This window comes from Gossypium hirsutum, chromosome D01 (assembly GCF_007990345.1).
Source record: "Gossypium hirsutum isolate 1008001.06 chromosome D01, Gossypium_hirsutum_v2.1, whole genome shotgun sequence".
Lineage (NCBI taxonomy): Eukaryota > Viridiplantae > Streptophyta > Magnoliopsida > Malvales > Malvaceae > Gossypium > Gossypium hirsutum.
Genome location: NC_053437.1, coordinates 4,177,393 through 4,185,866, shown reverse-complemented (window position 1 = coordinate 4,185,866; position 8,474 = coordinate 4,177,393). Strand labels below are relative to the sequence as shown.

The window sequence follows — 8,474 nt, the reverse complement described above, 5'->3', positions numbered from 1 at the left end:
TTAAATGATTGCAGGGCAGTCTCGGAATTTTACATTCCCCCATTATAAAACATTATAGGAGGCCCACATCTTTTAATAATATGGGAAAATTGCATTACAGGTCATCTAACTATTGCTTCTTTTTTCTCATCAAACCAAATAAGATTGTTTTTTTAGTATATTTCTGTTAAGTGTTATTAAATTTTTGACGAGAAAGTAATATAATAATAAATTTAAATCTTAATTTTTATATATTATATCAATTTAATTATAATTTAAAAAATTTAAACTTCAATTTTTAAAATAATCTCAATTTAATACTCAAAATTTACTATTCTTTTTCGCTTCCCATCGGGGTTTTTTACACAAATAGGGTAAGAAAAAAAATTTACTGAAATAGGGTGTCAGAAAAAGTATTTACCAAAATGGGTTACTTTTTTCATTGGTGCCTATTAGATAGGCGCAAATGAATAAAAAATAATAAAATATTTTTTTATATTTTTAATAAATTTTAAAAAAATACTAGTCAAAATACGGTCAACTGGTCTGGTCGGGTCGGGTGGCGCCTATCAAGTAGGCGCCAATGAAGGTGCCTCATAGAGAGGCGCCAATGAAGGTGCCTCATAAATTTAGGATTATGTTATAAATTTTTGTGTTTGTAATTATTTAAAATTTAATTTATTAGTAATAAATTACTAAATTACTAATAAGTTACTAATAAATTTATAACATAATCCTAAATTACTAACAAATTAATTATAAAATAATTACAATATTCATACAAAAAATTACAATATTACAATATATCCCGACATTACAATATTCATACAAAATTACAAAATTACAATATTCATACAAAATTACAATATTCATACAAAATTACAATATTACAATATTCATACAAAAAAATTACATTATTCATACAAAATTATAACATTCATACAAAAAATTACAATATTCATACAAAATACTAATTCAAAACTATAAATACAAATTTAATTATAAAATAATTACAATATTCATAAAAAATTACAATATTCATACAAAAAAATTAGAATATTTATATATGCAAAATTCTAATCCAAACTATAAACACTAAATATAGATAATTTATAATTAATAATTAATAACAAAAATTCACAATATCTTCTAAATTATCTTCTAAAAAATTCACAAACTATAAACTTTTTAAATTATAAACAAAATTATTTACTCAAATAATACATAAATATACTAAAATAATACATTACCTTAAATTATAAACAAATTTATTTACTAAAATAATACATTACCTTTATGTATAAACAAAACTATTTACTAAAATAATTTACTAAAAGGTGATGTATAAACAAAATTAAATAATTTTAGTAAATAATTTTGTTTATACATAAAGGTAATGTATTATTTACTAAAAATTATTTTTATAATTTGTTTATACAAATTATTTACTAAAATTATTTACTAAAATTCACAATTACCTTTTAGTAAATTATTTTAGTAAATAATTTTGTTTATACATAAAGGTAATGTATTATTTTAGTAAATAATTTTGTTTATAATTTAAAAAGTTTATAGTTTGTGAATTTTTTTAGAAGATATTTTAGAAGATATTGTGAATTTTTTGTTATTAATTATTAATTATTAATTATCTATATTTAGTGTTTATAGTTTGGATTATAATTTTGTATATATAAATATTCTAATTTTTTTGTATGAATATTGTAATTTTTTGTATGAATGTTGTAATTTTGTATGAATATTGTAATTTTTTTGTATGAATATTGTAATATTATGATTTTATATGAATATTGCAATTTTTTTTGTATGAATATTGTAATATTGTAATTTTGTAAGAATATTGTAATTTTGTATGAATATTGTAATGTCGGGATATATTGTAATATTGTAATTTTTTGTATGAATATTGTAATTATTTTATAATTAATTTGTTAGTAATTTAGGATTATGTTATAAATTTATTAGTAACTTATTAGTAATTTAGTAATTTATTACTAATAAATTAAATTTTAAATAATTACAAACACAAAAATTTATAACATAATCCTAAATTTATGAGGCATCTTCATTGGCGCCTCTCTATGAGGCACCTTCATTGGCGCCTACCTGATAGGCGCCACCCGACCCGTTGACCGTATTTTGACCAGTATTTTTTTAAATTTATTAAAAATATAAAAAATATTTTATTCAAAAAAAAAATTATTATTTTTTTATTCATTGGCGCCTATCTAATAGGCACCAATGAAAAAAGTAACCCATTTTGGTAAATACCTTTTCTGACACCCTATTTTAGTAGATTTTTTTTCTTTCCCTATTTGTGTAAAAAACCCTCCCCATCGCCTCCACCATTATTGCCTCCATCTCTCCCTCTAACTTTTTGTAACGTCCTGAATAAGCTATTTCTATTTCTGTAAATATTTGACATAAATGTGTATCTACTTCAGTGACTAAGTGTTTTGGGTGGGTGTACGAGGTCTTGGGTTCAAGTCTTACCTTTGCCAAATTTTGTTTTTTTTTCTACACCTTTGCCAAATTTTGTTTTTTTCTAACCCTGGCCTTACCCTTGCCTAGTAGGCTTATGTAAAATTGTCTGTTAATTTCTATCAGAATGAGCTTGTTGGTTTGAGTGGTAAGGGGGCTTGTTGTGTTGGAGGTCTTGTGTTTGAATTCCTGTAGTAGTGAAGGTGTTAATTTTTGCTCAGGGGTTTGATAGAATTTCGGTTGAGTTGAAATTCTGAGAGTTATGAGTAGTGGGTTAGTGGGAGAAAAATAATGGATATTTGAAATATATTTTATTTTTATTTTTCTTCTGTTAAGAATTTTCTCTCTTTTCCAAAGAAAAGTTTGACGTCAGTTCTTCTCCCTTTTTCTCTGTATTTCATTATTTTTCCTATTATGTTAGTCTGCTGTCAAATCCTTGCGTTTTGAGAATTCTGTCATTCCTTGTTTGATTGGTAAGTGAAGTTTTGAGTATTCTATAACTTCTATTTTCTAACGCTGGTTAGGGTTATATCTGTTGTTCCGGAAAAATGGTGAGTAGTTAAGAGATTGATTTCTGCCAAATCGTGGTGTAGGTGAAGGTGATGAGCGGTGAATGTTTACTCCAGCAGTTTAAATCGCGCTAGGGTATGTTCGTGTTTTCGGTACGTCTTGAGCGTTATTTTGGGTTTTCTATCGATTTGTAAATTGACTGCTAAATTGGTAGTTGGATGCTTTTCTTAGGTTTCAGGGACCTCAGAAGTGTTTTTTCATAAAAAACGTACCAGGTGTGTACCTGAAACGCAGAAAATTGAGATCGAAAAACCTTACTATCGATGCCACACGGGCATGTGCATGGCTGCGTGGTTGCCCGTGTGCAAGACACAACCGTGTATTCTATGAAAGCATGGTCGTGTGCAAGACATAACCGTGTGGTGATGTGAGTGTGGCCGTGTAGGCCACATGGCCTAGGCCAAGCTGGGCGTGTGGGCCACACGGGCATGACACACGGGTGTGTGGGTTTTAGGCCATACCGTGTGGACCACACAAGCAAGGCCAATCTGGACGTGTGGGCCCACACGGATAAGCCATATAGGCATGTGAGCCCAATTTTTTAAAATTTTCCCTAGGGTCGTTCGGGTCGTTCTGATAGACTGTGGGCTTATCATAGGGTCGGTAAAGGCTAAGCAAACCCTCGATTATGCGATTTGATATTCTGATTGTATGCTCTGAGTAGGACACTTTTTATGCATATCTGACTATTCTAATATGTGTATATTTGATATTTGTACACAAGCATGATAAGTACGTTACATCTGTATCTGAATCCATATTTTGTATCTGTTTTTGGGGTGGGATTGTATATATGGAGGAAGTGTAACGACCCAAAATTTGTAGGCACCCAAAAAAAATGTTATCGGGCCTCCGTCTTAATAAACTGAGTTAGTAAATAAATATTAGGAGTAATTATGAGTCTAATAGTGTGTTTAATTAGATTTTTATTTAGTGAATTTAGCCCAATTTAAAGTAATTAGGAAAAAGGATCAAATTGAATAAAGAATAAAAGTTTAATTATAGATTAAAAGAAAATAAAAAGAACCAAAATGACAAATAAGCCATTTAGCATAAGTGAGGCGGCATAAGCCTTTAAAATCTAAGATTTTTATATGATTTTATTATTAAGGTTTTATCTAAATTATATTAATTATTATATTATTATATTATGAAATAAATAAATTAATTAATTAAGACATAACAAATGTAGGGTGATAAGTGGTACATGTGTAATATGTGAATATATATACACTTGTATTAAAATTATTTATTTGCTTAAAATTTAAGTAAAAAGATATTTATAATATTAATTAATATTATTATCATGATATTATATTGTGCCAAATGTATGGTGTATATGATGACATGTGGAAAAATAAAATACATATGTTAGTAATTATTACATATTTATTTTTAAGTAATAAATTTATATTATTATCATTATTATATATATATATATAATAAAGTAAGATAAAAGAAAAGAAAGAAACAAAACAAAGAAAGAAAGAAACAGAGAGCAATTCGAAACAGGGGAAAGGAAAGAAGAAAAGAAAAAGAAAAGGAAAAACTAGGGTTTTGAAGCTTAAAGTTTTAATTGGTAAGTCAATTAAGTCCTTTTTACTTAATTTTGATGTGTTAGAAGTCTTAGAATAAAGATTTTGATGAAATTAAGTTGGGACTTTGGAAGTTTATAGGTTTTTAAGTATAGTTCATGTTGAACAAATGTTTGAATTAGGGGCTTAATTGATAGACTTATTGATTAGAATTGATTAAAGGATTAAATTGTAAAGTAAGCTATAAGTATTGCATAGTAGGGACTAAATTTCAAGAATTTCGAAATTAGAGTTTTATGATGAAATTTAGATAGTTATGTCTAAGTTTGGTTGAAATTTGAATTGAAATAAAGTATGAATCGAGATAGAAAAAAATAAGTGAATTTAGTTAAGACTAAATTGAAATTAAAGTAGAAAATTGAATAGGATTTAATTAATCAGATATAAATTAATAGTGTATTATTGGTTATAAAATTATCTTAATTTTTCGTAGCTAGCAAAGAACTAGAAGCATCGGCACGGAAGGGAAAAGAGGAGATTGTCGAGGAGTAAACTCGAGAAAATCACGGTTTGTATTACTATAATTCAAATCTATTTATTATTAATTGTTATATTTTAATTAAAATGCATGGTAGAAAAAATTAGGTAAGCAATTGAAATGGAAATATTGAATTGAATGAAATTGATTCAAAAATGTTTATGGCTATTGAAATTGAAGGAGAATAAATTAGAAATTAAAAATGATTTGAATTAAGTAATTGAATTAAATTGAATTGAATTAAAAATAAATAAATAAATAAATAATTATGTGAATCTTTTAAATGTATATTGATTGAAAAGTAATTGGTGATTTGAATTTGATTGGAAAATAAATAAATAAATAAATAAATATATATATATATTTGAATTGAATAAAAGTGAATTAAACTATGAATAAGTGTGAATACGTAAATCGAAGTATGATTACATGTGAATATCTGGAATATGTATTAGTAGATTACGAAGTGGAAAATGAATTTGAATTGAAATGTGATTATTGAATAAAAATTGAAACGGTTTGAATTGAATTATTGAATTGAACCGGAATATTGAAATTGGTTATTGATCATATGGATTTTATTGGAATTGAAATTGAGAAAGTGGAAATTGATATTTGAGACTGATACTGAACTGAATTATGGAATACTGAGTATTGTTATGTGTACTGCATTGAATTGTGAAAATACTGAAGTAATAAATTACTGCAATACTGTGAAACTGATTGAAATAATGAATCATAGTTGATATTGAACTAAGATGGAAATCTTTACTAGAAAGTGAATTAAATACCCTATTAACTAGTCGGGCTGAGTCGGATATAGTTGGCATGCCATAGGATATGGAAGAGTACGGGGTATTTGCCGGCTTACTGATCAGGCACTTATGTGCCGAATACTGTTACTGTTACTGATTCGACACTTTGTGTGTCGAATACTGTTACTGTTATTGTTACTGCTACCGTTACTGATTACTGTTTACTGGTGTGTTCGGTTGGAATCCGTGTATCCGCCGAGTCTGAATCAAGTTAATAGGGGTAAATGAAATAAATTTATTGATAAAACTAAATCTGAATGATATGACATATGTGAAAGGTAAAAATTATGGTTTAAGAAACAGATAGGGATAAATTTTATGAAATAGATTTTACTATTATGAAATGATGTAAAAATGAGAAGTGAAAATAAAATAATTTGAAATAGTGAAATAATACTTTAATTTAATTGAATACAAGTTATTGAAATATATTTATGGATTTAATATATGAAGTGAGTATTTAAAGACTCTAACTGTAAATTGATTATAAAAGAACGAATTGACAATGAAAATTGATGATTGATAAATTATTAAAATGGAATGGGAAATTGAAATGAATGTGAAATAGTTACTGAAAGACTAATGTTGTAAGGTTTTAGATATGAAATAGAATAAGTTATTGAATTGAGATATAGAAATGAAATATATGAAATAATGATTTTATGAAATGGTTATTGATGAAATGCATGAAATAGATACTGATATAGTATGAAGATAAATAAGTTAAAATGAAGAGAAGCTATTTAAAATACATACATTTGAAATAAAATTAAAGTTTAAATGCATGAATGATTTACTAATGGTAAAATAGTGGTAATATTAATGTATATATATATGTTGTTTTTACCTCAAGTATTTGAATTATAGTAATACCACTGGGTGTATACTCAGCGTACGGTTTGTTTCCGTGCGCAGATTAGGTACAGAAATTTTTGAAGAGTTGAATTTTAGATTGCAAGTTTTCATCTCATCACATCTTCAAGCAACAACAGGGTATGTTTTAAAGTTTTTGATTAGAATGGCATGTACTTAGGAAAAAAAATTATTAGGTATGTTCCAATTTTTAGTTTTTGTGTTCAAATATATTAGAAATTAGCCAAGAATTAATTTGGCACCAAATGTAATATTCCTATATTAGGTTCCTTAAGTCGAACATGGTATAGGAGTGTTACAGGAAGTGTTCTAAATGGTGGCCCTTGCCTATTTTTTGGCAGCTTGGTTTAATATTATTTGATACGTGTCGTAATGACACAATACGGTGTGTAGGGATGGGTAGGTATTTTTAACCCCATATAGTGTGTTGGGATGGTCGAAGATGGTGTGTAGAGGATAGGGGTAGGATTCTGTATATCTGATTCTGTTATATGTTTCTATAAAGGACTTAGGTTCTATCTAAATCTGAATGTATATGTGATTTCTGTATAAATTGTATGCCTATTTTTGTTGGCTTGCACACTAAGTTTACGAAAACTCACATCTATTTATCTATTCTGTTCAGGTAATCCATAGACTTAGGCGGATCAGTGCGGTGGAGACTCAGTGGTGATCACTTGACCGTAAACTATTTGAACTTAGTAATTTATGGTTTATTTAAAATTCAGGATTCATTTGAGAGTTTGTAATTTCTGGGACTCTCTGGACTGTATGTTTTTAACTAGGGGTGAGCAAAACTTGATTCGACTCGAGAAAATAAAAAAAATTGAATTTCGAGTTAAACGAATCGAGTTATTCGAATCAACTCGAATTTTTTTTAAATTTCGAGTTCAAATCGAGTTGAGTTTTCGAATTCGAATAACTCGGATAATTCGAATAATTCGAACATCAAACTATAATATTTTACATTTTTACCCCAAACTCCCAAATTTTTTTACTTTTTCTTCAAAACTTTTACTCCTTCCCACTTCCTCCTAAAACTTTTACTCCCCTCCATCTCAACCCCCCAATCTACCCAAAATCCATTTCCCACCAAAATTTTACTCTCCCATTTACTTTTTTTTCAAAATTTTACTCCAAAAAACGCTTAAAACCTTTTATTTTCCCCCAAAATTTTTACTCCCTCCCACTTTTTCCCTAAAACTTTTATTTCCTTCCCATCCCACCTCTCATCTACCCCAAACCCTCCTCCTCCAATTTTTTTTAATATTTTCCCTCTAAAATTTTACTCTCTTTTATTTTCTTTCCCTCAAACTTTTATTCCCCAAAATTTTTTATTTTCCCCCTAAACTTTTACTTCTCACCCTTTACTCTCAAATAAAAAATCAAAATTATCCAAAAAAAGCACTAAACATAAATAGTAATAATTTTATTTATATCTACTATTTTATATTATTAAATTAAATTTCACATTTTATATTATTTATATTATTGAATTGTTTAGTCATATTGAATATTTATATTAAAATTGAATTATTAATTATGGCATAAAATATTTGTGTAAAAATTTTATATTGGTATCAATTTCACATTTTATTTTTAAAATAACTTTTATTAAAAAACCATATTTTTAGATTTAATATATATTTTAATTTAAAAATACAT

General features: G+C 27.0%; 1 long non-coding RNA gene across 1 annotated transcript; it reads left to right on the top strand.

Annotated features, from left to right (window-relative positions):
- The first annotated feature begins 4,576 nt into the window (after positions 1-4,576).
- On the top strand, positions 4,577-7,588 carry LOC121213768 (uncharacterized). Its single transcript, XR_005909188.1, has 4 exons — positions 4,577-4,627; positions 5,077-5,151; positions 6,852-6,929; positions 7,435-7,588. It is a non-coding gene; the product is annotated as an uncharacterized lncRNA (long non-coding RNA).
- Positions 7,589-8,474: the final 886 nt, after the last annotated feature.